The sequence below is a fragment of the Tamandua tetradactyla genome, chromosome 5 (assembly GCF_023851605.1).
Source record: "Tamandua tetradactyla isolate mTamTet1 chromosome 5, mTamTet1.pri, whole genome shotgun sequence".
Taxonomy (NCBI): Eukaryota; Metazoa; Chordata; class Mammalia; order Pilosa; family Myrmecophagidae; genus Tamandua; species Tamandua tetradactyla.
This window is the reverse complement of record NC_135331.1, coordinates 187,427,550-187,441,445: the sequence shown is the minus strand read 5'-3', so window position 1 is coordinate 187,441,445 and position 13,896 is coordinate 187,427,550. Positions and strand designations below refer to the sequence as shown.

Sequence of the window (13,896 nt, the reverse complement as noted above, 5' to 3'; positions counted from 1 at the left end):
CCTGCTGAGTACTTTTCTGCCTTATCCATGGGTCCCTCAGAGTGTACAGCCCCCGCCCAGTCACCTTTGTTCTCCGAATACACTAGACACTTTAATTATTAGTTGAATTTCACTTTTTAAAGATTAAGATATTTTGTATATACAACCCGAGTCTTGGATCTTTTCTTTCAAAGATGCCTGAAAGAAAACAAAGTTTACTCCTTTCAAATAAAAGCCACACTTTACTTAAAAGAGAGTGTTTCAATGAGTTGGGGTAGATTTTATTTTTCTACGTATTATTCATTAGAATAAACAAACTGAAAGAGAACAGTAGTCACTTGCTGCCTGGAATATCTCACTTTTTTAGGACAGTCCGAGTCATCTCAGAAGGCTTAAAATACAATTTCCCCCACCCCCCCACTAACATCATGCAATGTGCAGCATTAAGCTATATTTACTATGTCTCCCAGTAATACATTTCATAAAACCTGCAACTTTTTTTCATTGTGGATATAGCAGTATGGGCCTGACCAGAAGACTCACCTTGTGATGACACGTTTACCTGTTCATGTGAAAGCTGAGCCCCAAAGGCAGAAAGCCACCCACTGAACTCATGCTGTTGCCACTCTGTTTCCAAGGCCGGAGCAAGGTAAAGGGATGGGAGGCAGAGATTCTCTCCTCACAGAGAACAGCCTCCAAAGTGGCATTAATGGAAGACCGTTTGCTCTGGTGTAGTGAAAAAAATATTAGATTTTTATATCTTCTTTATAGCTAGGCAATAAAAAAGTAACTAAGCTTTGCCACCTGGACCAGCGCCATCACCCTAATTCAGCCGGCAGGTCAGAGCTCTGCCACATGCAAAGGCAAGGCACCCCCAGGTAGGAGCGAGGCGGTTTCACTCCATGGCAGGAGATAGCAACACACTTTCTCGTTGGCTCAATCCCAGTGTGCTCTGTCATGGCATAGCTTTTGTGGGTCCAGTTAAATGAACTAACACATTGTCTGGTTTTAAACAAATTTACCCTCACAAAATAGCTAGAAGAGTAAAACATCTTGTGCAAATAACCCATGCATTGAATAATGCTAATAACTGAAGCATAAGCAAACCAACAGAAAAATGTCCAAATTGATGTGAGAGCTCCTACTAAGAAGTCTTCATCAACCACGTAGAGATTAAAAAAGAAAAAAGAGCAAATGATCTCAATCCAAAACTTCAAAATGATGAAGAGCACTATTTGCAATATGCGTTTACCTTCACTATTTTTGACAAGAAATGCCAACATTTGTATCAGTGATTCTCATGTTAAGAGCATATTATGTCTTAAGATAGTAATTCATGATTATAAGAAGACAGTTTTCATGCAGGCATGTAAAATACGATATGATTTTTTTTCAGTAATGCTTAAAGTTAGCTACTCACAAACCAGTGATTTATAATGTTTTACTTAATTTAATGACAAATATTTTGAAACCACTTTTATGGCTCCTTATTTAATAATGAGAGCCACATACCATTAGGAAAGCACCTTCTCTTCCTGGTGAAAATGGCTGGTATCACTACAGAAATCAATATAGAGGCAAACTTGAAGGCATTCCTTGGTCAGCAAATAAATTTGGAAGATGCGTAGAACATTGCTGCAGGCATCAGATTCCATTACAAGCAGGAGAGGTTTGCTATGGACATAGTGATTACCCTCGTGTTTCAGCTTACGGTATCTGCCAGATTTTGTTTAAATGAAATATACAAAGAGCTTTGTTTTATCCACCATTAAAGGAAAGATGAAACAGAGAACAGAGATTACCAATGATATAAAAAAATTTTAATAAAGCAACTGTATAATATAACCATAAGCAGAGCCATTGCCTAAACTAAAATATAATAAGAGGATTTAAGGTTAAACTTACAGAAATAACACTGGACAAGGCACCCACTCACCTCATTATTTATAAGCAAAATCTAGTAGCAAAGAAGTTAATGCCAGAGGTGCCCTTTGAGCTACAGGATATCATCAGTATGATAAGTTTAATAAAAACAAGACCTTAAAAAATAATACAACTTTTAGAATATCCTGAATGAGGTGAGAAATGATCTGGAAAATCTTTTGTACTTCAGAGTTTTGATGGTTAGCATATGGCAAGTCTCTTAAAAGTTGTTGAAATTAAAGACTACATGTATTTCATTTAAAAAGTTCTGCCAACTTTTCAATGTAACTGAATAACTGCCCACAGTATCCTCCCTAGAAGATATTTTAAAAATACAAGCATGGGTAAAAGCTCCCGCGGAGTTAAAATTGGATGTTTCAACAATGGGTTTGAGACTAACTGGTTTTCAAAAGAAAATCCAACCATGGAAACAGCATTTTGAAAAGGATGCTTGGAAATGTTTCTGCTTTTCTAGTATTTTGTTATTGAAAATCATATAAATGTCACATTTACAAATATTTCTTTATATCTTTTCTTTGTTTATATGCTTAACAGACTGGAAGCAAATTGTCCAACCCATTTGAGGTTCTTCCAAACGAAAAATTTTCGGTTAAGTGTTGAATTCATATTTAAAAGGTTAGAACTATAACACTTTTATTTGGTCTGCAAGAACTGGTCATATCAAAGAATACAGAAATACATAAAAAGATTATATAATTGGGAGAAGCTATTTAAAACGTAAGAGTATTGATTTAGAAAGCACAGCTAAAAATGTACTTCCACCGCTTGGAGCCCCGTATCTAATGAGGCTGTTTTTTTCCTATTATAACAACCATTAAAAATCTAAGTAGCAGAAGTAATTTGAACTTCGACCCGGAGCGTGGAAGAATCGCTGTACCTCAAAGGGCTAAAACAAGGTTTTCCAAACGTTAATGAGAAAGAAGGTGAGAGGACAGAAGCAGTCAAATCTGCACGGTCTCTGCACAGGCCGGCTGGCGTGGCCTGGGGGCTTGGCTGGGTGTGTCGGTTTATTGGAAATCATTAAACCCTGCGCCCTGCCCAGCCGATGCTGCGGGGCCACCCGGGGGGAGCTGCGGCCCGGGGCCCACACGTGGCGCCTGAAGACCCCCAAAGAGGCAGCGCGTCTCAGGCTGTGACAGTCACCGCGGGGCAAGTCCGCGCCCGTCGGGGCCCCAGGCTGAGTCCCGCCTCCCCGCGCGTGTCGGTGCAGGCGGCTGGGGGGCTCGGGGCCTCGGGGTGCGGTCCCTTCCCCACACTGCGCTCCCCGCCTCGGCAGCCGGCCAGGCCCAGGGCAAAGCCCAGCGCACAAGGACGTTACGTGGGCCCTGGAAGGTGGAGGTGGGGTGAGGGTGAGGGTGAGGGTGAGGGTGAGGGTGAGGGTGAGGGTGAGGGTGAGGGTGAGGGTGAGGGTGAGGGTGAGGGTGAGGGTGAGGGTGAGGGTGAGGGTGAGGGTGAGTGGGAGCAGGAGGCCTCTGGGCTTGGTCTCTCGGGGATGGGGCGTGGGGCAGCCCCACTGCCGTCTGGGCCCTAAATAGAGCAGGAACAGGTAATTAAGGGGCCAGAAGAGGCTCCCCCTGCTCCCCCCTGCTCCCCCCTGCTCCCCCTGCTCTCCCCTGCGCCTTTACAAGGTCCTCTACCTTGGTCTCCATTGTCTTTGCCTCTTGTGGTTCCAGGAAGATTTAGGAGATTATCTGTTACCACAGCAGGGCCTCGCATATCCTGACTGAAGGCATGATCCTACCCACCTCATAAACCGGGATAATGTGTATAAATCACTTAGAACATGACATATGCTGAATTCATTCATTAGTCAGCAAATATTTATTGAGTACCTACTATGTATCAAACCCTGTGCTAAGTGGAGGGAATATAATGAGAGCAGAAGCAAAAACTCCCTGTCCACATAATGCTGACCATGAAGTGGGAGAGGCAGTTGTTAATCAAATAATTATACAAATATAAAATTGTAGCTCTGAGAACTGGAATCGCTAAGGGGTAGACGGTGCAATGAAAGCATATGAAATAATTGAGCAAGGCAGAGAGGTAAGCAAAGGCTTCCTTGAGGAAGTTCTGATTTAGTTTAGGCACAGAGGTCATAGGGTAGCATTAATTAGGAAAATTTGGAAAGAAAGAGCCTTCCTTTAGGAAACTGCCTGTGTGCAAATGCCTGTGTATGACATCTACAAGAGACCAAATCTCTCTGGCTGGAGTGGTGACTAAGGGGAGAAGAAGTACAAGATGAGGCTAGAGAGTTAAGTAGGGGCCAGTAAAGATTTTATCTTCCTCTAAAGATCTCTGGGAAGCTACTGAATATTTTAAGTGGGAGAAGTTTGCATGTTGAAAAGATCATTCAGGCCAAAGTATGGAAAATGGATTATGGAGTTAAGTGTGACGGTGGGTATAGAGGTAACCAGTTAAGAAGCCATTGCTCACATCCATGTCCTAGAAAATAACAGCTTGTAATAGGATGATGGTGATGGTACTGGTAGAGATGAAGATCAAATATTGATCAGCTGGCTTTAAGCTATATATATATATATATGTTAAACGGATATATATATATATGTATTCATTTAGGTACAAGGGAAAAAAGAAATATCTCAAGGCATTAAGGAACTTACAGAATTTCTAGAAGGGCAAAGGCACCATGTTGCAAGGTTCCATAGCCAGCAACAGTGCATCAAGGAACAACACTACAAGACTGACTGCTAAGAATCTGAGAGTATAACTGCTCCCTGAGCTTCTCCAGAAGAAACAAGCATCTCTGTAACCATGCTGCTTGCAGAAGGGTGTGATCTCCACACGCATGGATGCCCCCTCTCGTTGCTCCTGGTCCATCTTACAAAATTCACATGGATACATCTGCTTCAAAGAACATAAGACCATGAGAGGCTCTAGCAAATGCTGTCTTTAGCTTTCAGCATTGAAATACAGGGGTCCAATACTTGGTAGTGACAGAGTAAACATCCAGTTAACCAGACTGAAGTACCTGCCACAAAGACATAAAATTAATTAGAATTTCTAATGGTTAGACATAAGGGATAAAGCTGAATAAGGTATCAAAAACAACACCTAGGTTTTTTGCTTCCTATCTTAATGAATGATAGATGCTATTCACTTAATTCTGGTTTGAGAACAATGAACAAGGGTCTGGTTTCAAATATGTTCAAATCCAGATACCTTCAAGACAGTTAAGAGAAGATGCCAAATAGTTGGCTATTTAAGAAAGAGTCTTGCTAGAGATATAAGTTTATGGGTCAGCTGGTGATAACTGAGGTCATGTTGTATTCATTTTCTACTGCTGCATAAGAGATCGCTACAAGTTTAGCAGTGCAAACAAAATCCATTTATCTCATAGCCTTCATGGGTCAAGACACCAACCCCGGCTAAGCTGGGACCACAGCTCAGGGCCTCACGAGGCTGCAGTCAAGGTGTCTGCCAGGAATGCAATCTAACCTGAGGCTCACGGTCCCTTTCAAGTTCACTGATTGTTGGTGGAATTCAGTTCTTTGGCATGGTAGGACTGAGGCCGCTGGAGACCACCCACTGTCCCTGCCATGTGGCCCTCTCCAGAACTTGGCAGTTTGCTTTTAAAAGGCCTACCAAAGAGCATTTCTGCTCCTTCCAGTACCTCTCACTTTGGATCTCTAGACCCTCCTTTAAAGAGCTTGCCTCATTAGGTCACACCTGACTAGAAAACCTCCCTTTAAATAACTAAAAATCAGCCAGTTAGGGATCTAAATACAAGTGCAAAATTCCTCCACCCATCATTTAACATAACCTACCCATGGGAGTGAAATACCATCATAGTCACAAATTGCACTTATACTGATGGGATTGGATGATACAGCACATGTGCAGCAAGGGAATCTTGCAGCATGGGGCTAGAATTCTGTTTACCACACATATCTAGAGGTAAGATATCCTAAGGAGAAATTATAGAATGAAAAGAACATAAGCCTAGAAAAACAACCATGAGGAATCCTGATATTTAATGATGAACTATAGGAGGCTGATACTGAGATAGAGAAGAAGTAGTTCTATTATTTTTATTGTTATAATTATGGCTTAGCCATAATACAAACTCGTATTTGAAATAATTGATTTTTTGATCTGGCTTTACCAGAAGTCTGATATGGCCTGAGAAGGTAACCAGTATTTTAGACTCATAATGCATTAAAGTCTCTAAATAGAATAAAGGACTTAGCAAAACCTCTTTATATTACCAATGATGAGACTGATAATCATGACTTTATCAAAGTCTAATCATTCAGTTACTGGATGAGACACAGTTTCCTGACCCTGAATCCTGTATTGAGTTTTTTCTTTAATTCTAATCTGTCCTAAGAGATTAAGATTTGTCATGAGGAACAAAACAAAACAAAATATTGATCATGCTGTTTTATGCAGAAAATTATGATCACTTATCATTATACAAGTCACTTAAGAGATAGAGTTCTCTCTCAAGTATTAGAGACTCCCAGTGTAATAGGCCAAGCCCTTGACTTTGAGGCATACTCTTAGGAAACATTTCTGTAGCAGAGAAGCTAAGCCCACCTATAATTATGCCTAAGAGTTACTTCTAGAAAACCTCTTTTGTTGCTCAGAAATGGCCTCTCTCTCTAAGCCCAATTCTGCAAGAAAAAGCATTACCTCCCCGCTACGTGGGACATGACATCCAGTGGTGAAAGTCTCCCTGGCAATGTGGGACATGACTCCCAGGGATAAGCCTGGCCCTGGCACCATAGGATTGGCAATGTCTTCCTGACCAAAAAGGGGAAATAAATGTAACAAATTAAGGTATCAATGACTAGGAGAATTCAACTAGAGTTGAGAGGTTATTCTGGAAGCTACTCTTATGCAAGCTTCAGCTAGATATTGCTAACTGTCACAGTTTGTCAAATCCCAACCAACATCATTCCTGTTAATCCTAAAGAACGCCTAGGGCTCTATCTAAGACTCTACAAAAGTTTCACACACTAAGATTACTTTCCAGAAACCTATAATCTCCAGATGGTTCTGAGGCCAGGTAAATCCTGAAGCCCAGAGGGGCCAGCCTCTCCAACAACAGCAGCTAGTTCCATCCCCTCTCCTATATTGTTGACACCCCTTTTCAACAAGAAAAAGTTAGAATGGGCATAACCCAAATATTGCTGAAGACTGGGAAAAGGACCAAAGGAGAAGGAAGAGTTATAACAGAAAAGATAAAATTTAACAAATGAGTATGACTGCTAAATCATTATATTAATATTTCTTTTATTCTCCAGTATCTTGGAGCAGCTAGAAGGAGAAGCCTGAAATTATGAAACTATAACCCATACCAAACTTTGAAATCTGTTCTATAACTACGTGTTATACTTGGAAATTTGTTGCTTTTCTTTATATATGTTATATTTCATAATAAAAAAATGTTAAAAAAAGAAAAAGAGATAGAGTTCTATCCCTTATTTTATACATATCCTAAGATACAGGAAGGAAGCCTGAGGATACTCTAGGACATCAAGAGATAATCCTCATAAATCCCCTCTCCTATCTAACAAATTATACCCCCAAAGGCCTACAAGAGGTTGTACAACCCACAACATTGAGCTGCTCTGTAGAGTTACTAATTTTTTTTAAATCAAAGGTCTTTTTCCTATTACTCCAGGAACTTCTCCTCAATAGTTTTTCTTATGTAACCCATCCAGTGGGGCCATAAACATTCATTGATATTGCATCATTCCATTCTACTGCAAGCATATGGTCCCCATTTTTAGTCAAAGTACTTGAATGAACTATGTTGTAAATTATGTATATTAGTCTTCCTCCACCAGTGCTTGATGCAGATGTGTGTTCAATAGCTATTGTTCATCAATGGAGGACCAGAAAGTTAATTGTCTTTGGAACCAGACAAAAATAAACTGAAGTCCAGTCTCTGTATCACAACAACTGTGTGATTTTTTGGGCAAGTTCCTTCTCTGAATCTCAGTTTTATGCATTAAATACGTGTAATAATACCTAACCTATAAGATTTCTATGAGCACTTGAGGTAACTGATGTAAATTACCCCATAGAGTACATAACAGATTCTAAAAGTGTTGGTCACTTTTCATTGACTCTGTGTCCTTTTATGGGCAAATACCTGCATTTTTCTGGAAGTAATGGGGCTACCTTGTCTTTATTTGCATTACACATGCTTTGATTTGTATGCAAATCATTCACTTTTTCATTAAATAAGTGCTAGCTCTCTTACTGGCTCTGCATCACTGTTAGCAGTCTTTATTAAAATCTACACATCTAAGAAACATTACACATCCCCATCACTTGGTTGTTTTCTTGTAGGCTTTCTCACCTGAGGGTAGGATTTGGGGTGGGAAATAATATGCCCATAAAAGAGCATATGAAGAACTCCAAAAGGGAGGTGAAAGTGATGTGTGGACTTTGGGAAAGGCCTTCAGGCAATTCAGAAATCTACCCCCCAGTATCCCCTCTGCCCTCCTTCTCACTGAAATCATAGGTTACACTATGAATAACTGCCCCCCACCCCCGTATGTATTTCTGAGAGCAAAATAAACTCCAGAGTACTTTTTCTTCTTTGTGGGAAAATCACCACCCATGGACAATTCTCTCTTTCTGTTAAAATTTGTCTAAGCTGCTTTCTTTCTCTATATTCTGTCTTAAATCGCCTGATCACATTTCTTTTTGAGCCAGGCATATTTACTTTTCTATTTTTTTAGTCAATTATTTAATTTTAAGCTTAATGTTCATTTTGTACATTTTGTCTTCAAAAAGCTCTTAAGTCAAATTTTTGACAATAACTATAATTATTGCATTTTATTTTTCAGCCCTTTGGTATCAAACGCTAATGTGACGCACTTACTGGCAGACAAAGACATGTTTCAGTTGTTCTTCATTAATTCTGATTTTTATTTGCAAATTGAGTTTATGTACACTGACTATGGCATGGCTGTGAGATACAGGATTCTCAGTAAGCTACCGCTTCACTTTACTGTTCTAAAGACATGTGGGTTGGATGATTAACTGTTGATTTTCAGTTATAATAGGCAGATAACCAACTCAAACTGGCTTTACAAAAAGAGCCATGAACAAAGATAATGTTTTAAAGCTGAAAAAAAATTTAAAAAGGCCATGAGATCAGGGTAGCTCAGAGATTTGAAAGAGCCACAAGGAATCAAAACAATTCTGAGATCTTCAGCAACTAGAACTAGGAACAATGTTTCTGACCCTGCCCCTTCTCTGTCCTCAAGTCTGCTCTCTCATCTCTGCTTCCCTTTGAATGCTTTATTCTCTCCCATTGCAATCAGTGTCAACTTGCCCCCAATTCACACACTACCAGCTCTGTGACCCACAATGCAATGGGCCTTCACACCTGGCTCCAGAGATGATCCCTTGGAAGCCTCTGATTGGCTCAGCTTGGGTCACTTACTCTTCTTTGGACAAAATCATTTCCGACTGGGGAATGCAGAGCTATAACTGGTCATGCATTCATCCTTGTGGACACAAGAAGCCCAGCCAGAATCACTTGATTGGAAGGTGTGGTGGTTTGGAGCTATTTATAACCCAGAAAAACATGTTCTTAAACCGAATCCATTCCTGTCGGCATGAACCCATTGTAAGTAGGGCTTGATGATGAGAAATCTTCAGTTCAGATGTGGCCCCTTCAATCAGGATGTGTCTTAGTCCTGGTACTGGAGTCCTTAAGAGGTAGAATGGAATTCAGACACAGAGAGAGAAAGCCATGAAAGCAAGAAGTTGAACGTAAAAGGAACCCAGAAAAGAAGGGAGAGGCCAGGAGAGGCTGCCATGTGACAGGGACCCAGGACCAAGGACACCAGCAGCCAGCACCAGAACGCCAGTCTTCAGAAGGAAAGCATCACCTTGACGACGTCTTAATTTGGACTTTTCCCAGACTCCAAACCATGAGCTGATAAATTTCCATTGTTTAAGCCGACCCATGGTGTGGGATTTGCTTGAGGGGCCAAAGACAACTAAAACAGAAGGAAAGAGTATAAATCCCAAAGGAAGGAAGGGACTGCACAGGACAAATGACATCATCACGCCCACCACACAGGGTGAGCTTCATGGACGTGAAAGCTAACATTGAAGTATATGGCACGAGACCTTCAGCTTCTCCTGCCAAGAAGAAATAGAGACAAGAATGCTTGGCTAAATGATGCTGCTTTAACTTACACTTTGTTTCCTCAAGGAAACAATTTACACGTTGTTACGCTGAACTAAAGAGTATAGATGTTTCCCAAATTAAAACAAAGTTCAACTCAGAGTTGTATCAAACTAAGGTAAATTCCTGTAAAGAAATGACTAGTGTCAAATATTTTCTCCTTGACTTAGTAATGAAAAAGCCTATTTGCAAATGCTGGTGTGCTTTGAAGGAAGCCAGTATTCTGGAGTATTGGATACAATGAAGGTCTATTAAGTTCTATTAAGTATGATGAATTCTGACTAGAAGCATGGAGCAATTAACCAGCCACAGGTTAAAATTAGCTTCTTGACCAACATTGTGAGTAAAACTATGAAATTGGAAAGATATCATATGATTGAACACGCCAGGCTCCATGCGAGGCTTTCCACATTCCAATGCTGGCATTTTCAGAGAAGTTGAGAATGGCCTCGACAAGCTTACTCACCAGCGCTGTGCTGGGAAGGAATGCACGCCAACCCACGCTAGTCTGCTCAGAAGTGGTGCACATGCTGTCATCACTGACATCGCCCGAGAGTCTGTTAGAAATGCAGACTTTCAGGCCTCCCCAGGTCTACTGAACCAGACTCAGCATTAAAAAAAAAAAAAAAAAAATACTGGATTTAATAGAAAATAATCACATTTTAAACAAGTGATTTGATCCATTATCTTAAAAAAGAATGACAGCACAATCATGTATAAAAGCTTCAGACAGAATGCTGGAACCAAAAACAGCACTTAAAAAGCGAGCCCTGAGCCAGGCTCTGAAAAGTCTTTCCCAGAAATAGAGGCAGCAGCAGCTTCAAATGATCACAGAGACAGGCAGCAGGAGGCAGCATCCACTCCTGGGAGGCTTCAAAGAGGAAAAGGAAGGCAGAGCAACAGACTCATCTTACGAACAAGGGGTGAAGGACAAATGGACACAGGGGCTGTACTTCCTGACGCACTGGAAACTCAGACCAGACCACATGACCTTGTGAGTGCTCTCAGAAGGCAGAGAGCCATCACCGTTAGGCGGTGGACAGCTTTAGAAACATCGGGTGTGGCGCTTTGGCACTAAGCTCTTAGGAGAGCAGGAGAGCGTGTCTCTCATGTTTTGTGTCTAAGCTCACACCTGAGCTGCTCGTCCTGGCTCCCATCACCTTGGCTGCATGCCAACCCTGAAGCCAAGGCCTGTCTGTTGCTCCAGTGGATCTCCTCCCTTTAAATGAGTGTACAATTAAAGAGCCACAGTGAGACCTCTGAACCAAAACCCAGGGCTCTGGTGGGAAAAGAGTGTCCACCTTCCTCGTCCATGCCAGAGGGTCCCTAAGGGAGAGGAGTTGGACGTGGCTGGCCCACAGGGACACTGCGTTCATAAGCAAGCACTTCTCTCCAGCACCCCCCTGCCCCCACCATTCAAGGAGTCCTCCACGCTCATAAAAGGTCAGCTCTGAGAGCAGAAAAAGAAACAACTGGGAGGAAGGAAGCAAGCAAGAGGTTCCTTTCCACAACACTTGTTATTGACCAGAAGAGCCTCCTATACTTATTTTAGACAATCTAGGACAGTGATTCTTAAATAAGTTGGCAGCCCTGCTTAGGACGTTCTCAAGACTCTCCACAGAAGTTCTGTCCAGTGCACGCAAGCCCGTAACTCCCTCTCAATTAAGAACCAGTGCTTATAATGACAGAGGTTCCTGAAGGGAGTGTGTTGTGCATGTGAACAGTGTTAGAGGCAGAAGAAAAAGTAAAAAAACTCCTAACCTAGGTGTAGCAGACACCAAGATGATCTAGTACATTTTCCAGAGATTTTTTTTCTAAATCAAAGTTACAACAAGTCATTCTCTCAGTGGCCAAACTACAGGGCAGGGCTCCATGCCTCATAATCAAGGACAAAATATCACCCACTTATCTGGAATAACAATACCAGATTAAAGAAGTACAGCTCTGTTCTCCTAAAGACATTTTCCAGAAGAAATTGCCCATCCCTAAGGAGAACCTGATTCTAGGTGCAGTGCAGGCTAATCACTGTATGGTTTCCTGGAGGAATGGCTTTTCTCTGTTTCCTTCACTTTGATGCCATGCAAGAGGCCCACTGACTTGTCATGAACAAGCATTAAACCTTGGAAATACTTGACGGTCTTAACTTTCAGCTGGAGGGTAGCATCATATGACACACGAACCCAGTGCAGGGATGCTGCTGGAAGGCAGACATGGTCCACATGTGGTTCACCCCTCCTCAATCTCAATGGTCCTGTACAGAGCAAAGCCCTTTGTGCCTGCCTGCAACGAGGATCACCACCTCTCTAGCATCTGGGATGGTGCCCATGCCCCCCATCAGGGCCATGGTAGGCATCTTGGTGATATCTCCACCAAAGACCCTGTGCTGGCCAGCATGGTGCCCATGCCCCCCATCAGGACCAGGGTGGGCACCTTGGTGACATCTCCATCAAAGAACCTTGTGCTGGCCAGGATGGTGTCCACAGCCAGTGTCTTCACACAGGTCTGGACACCAGACTGGAGCCCCATTCATTGAAGGCAATGTGTCCATCAGGGCCAATGCCTCCAAGAAATAGCTCGATGCCACTCACAGCTATGATCTTCTCTTCAAAGGCACTGCACTCAGCCTGCAGGTCAGTGCCATTTCCATCCGGAATGCTGGTGTTTTGTGGATGGATGTCAATGTGCTTGAAGAAGTTGTTCCACATATTTGAAGGGCAGGTCGCCATTCTTGTAGTAGTCATTCAGCTTCCTGTAGCAGCCAAGTGGGGTGCTAAACCAGTGGGGAGCCCCAGGGTGAAGTTCTTGTCCAGCGCTGGGTTAAAGTAGATGATGTGGTTCCTGATGTATTTGTCTGCCCACTCACTGGCCTGAAAATAGATGTCAAGGACCATGAGCTCCATTGTGTCAAGGTTACCTTCAACAGTGGCTGCAGCAATGGCCCAGAATCAGCATTTTAACAAGATCCCTAGGAGATGCACCAAAGATGAGTTCCCCAAACACGGTAAAGTTTGAGAAGCACCGACCTCGGCAAGCCTATGAAAGCAACAGATCCAAGACAAACTTGGTTAATCTGTCAAGCAACCTGGACTAACTTTAAAGTACTAGGAGATGGCGTCAGCCAACTTAATAAAGAGCAATTTTTAAAATGGCATTTTCTAAGTTAACAGCAGATCTTAAATGGTAGAGCTCTAATAGAAACAAATCCCCAAATCAGTAACTATGGCCATTATTACTAAGACCAAATTTAAGTGGGAACACACCTGCAAACTTAACTGGGTAAAACTTGGTTGGGCACACCACTTAGTCTCTGAGTGGAAGCTCCACACCTGTGTGGGTGCCTGCTCTCACACACGCACATGTTTGAGTTTCTTGTCTGTGTTGGTGTGAGATTTCTGCCGTCCCCCTTTTGGAGCCATCCCCATCTCTTAGATATTCTCCATTACTGCCATCTTGTCACACAACTTAATCCTTCAATTTTTCTTACCAGGAAGAAATGGCAGCAAGGATACTTGGCTAAAGGATACTCCTTCAATTTACACTGTGTTAGACTCAAGGAAAGAGTGTATGTGTTTTGTTTAACTGGCTACAATTAAAATCGGAGTTATGCTAAATTAAGGTTAATTTCCCCTAAAGAATTGATTAGTGGACAGTCATCTTAAAAATAGCATGCTCTCAGGGGGTGGAAGGGTAGTTCAATGATAGAATTCTTGTGTGCCATTTGGGAGGCCAGAGTTCTATTCTTAGCCCATGTACTTCCACACACAAAAAAAATCAATAAATGGTGCTGCAATAAC

The 13,896-nt window shown here is 42.0% G+C and overlaps 1 pseudogene; it reads right to left on the bottom strand.

The window, feature by feature from the left end:
* Nucleotides 1-12,120: 12,120 nt before the first annotated feature.
* LOC143682932 (glucosamine-6-phosphate deaminase 1-like) lies at nucleotides 12,121-13,002 on the bottom strand (annotated as a pseudogene).
* Nucleotides 13,003-13,896: the final 894 nt, after the last annotated feature.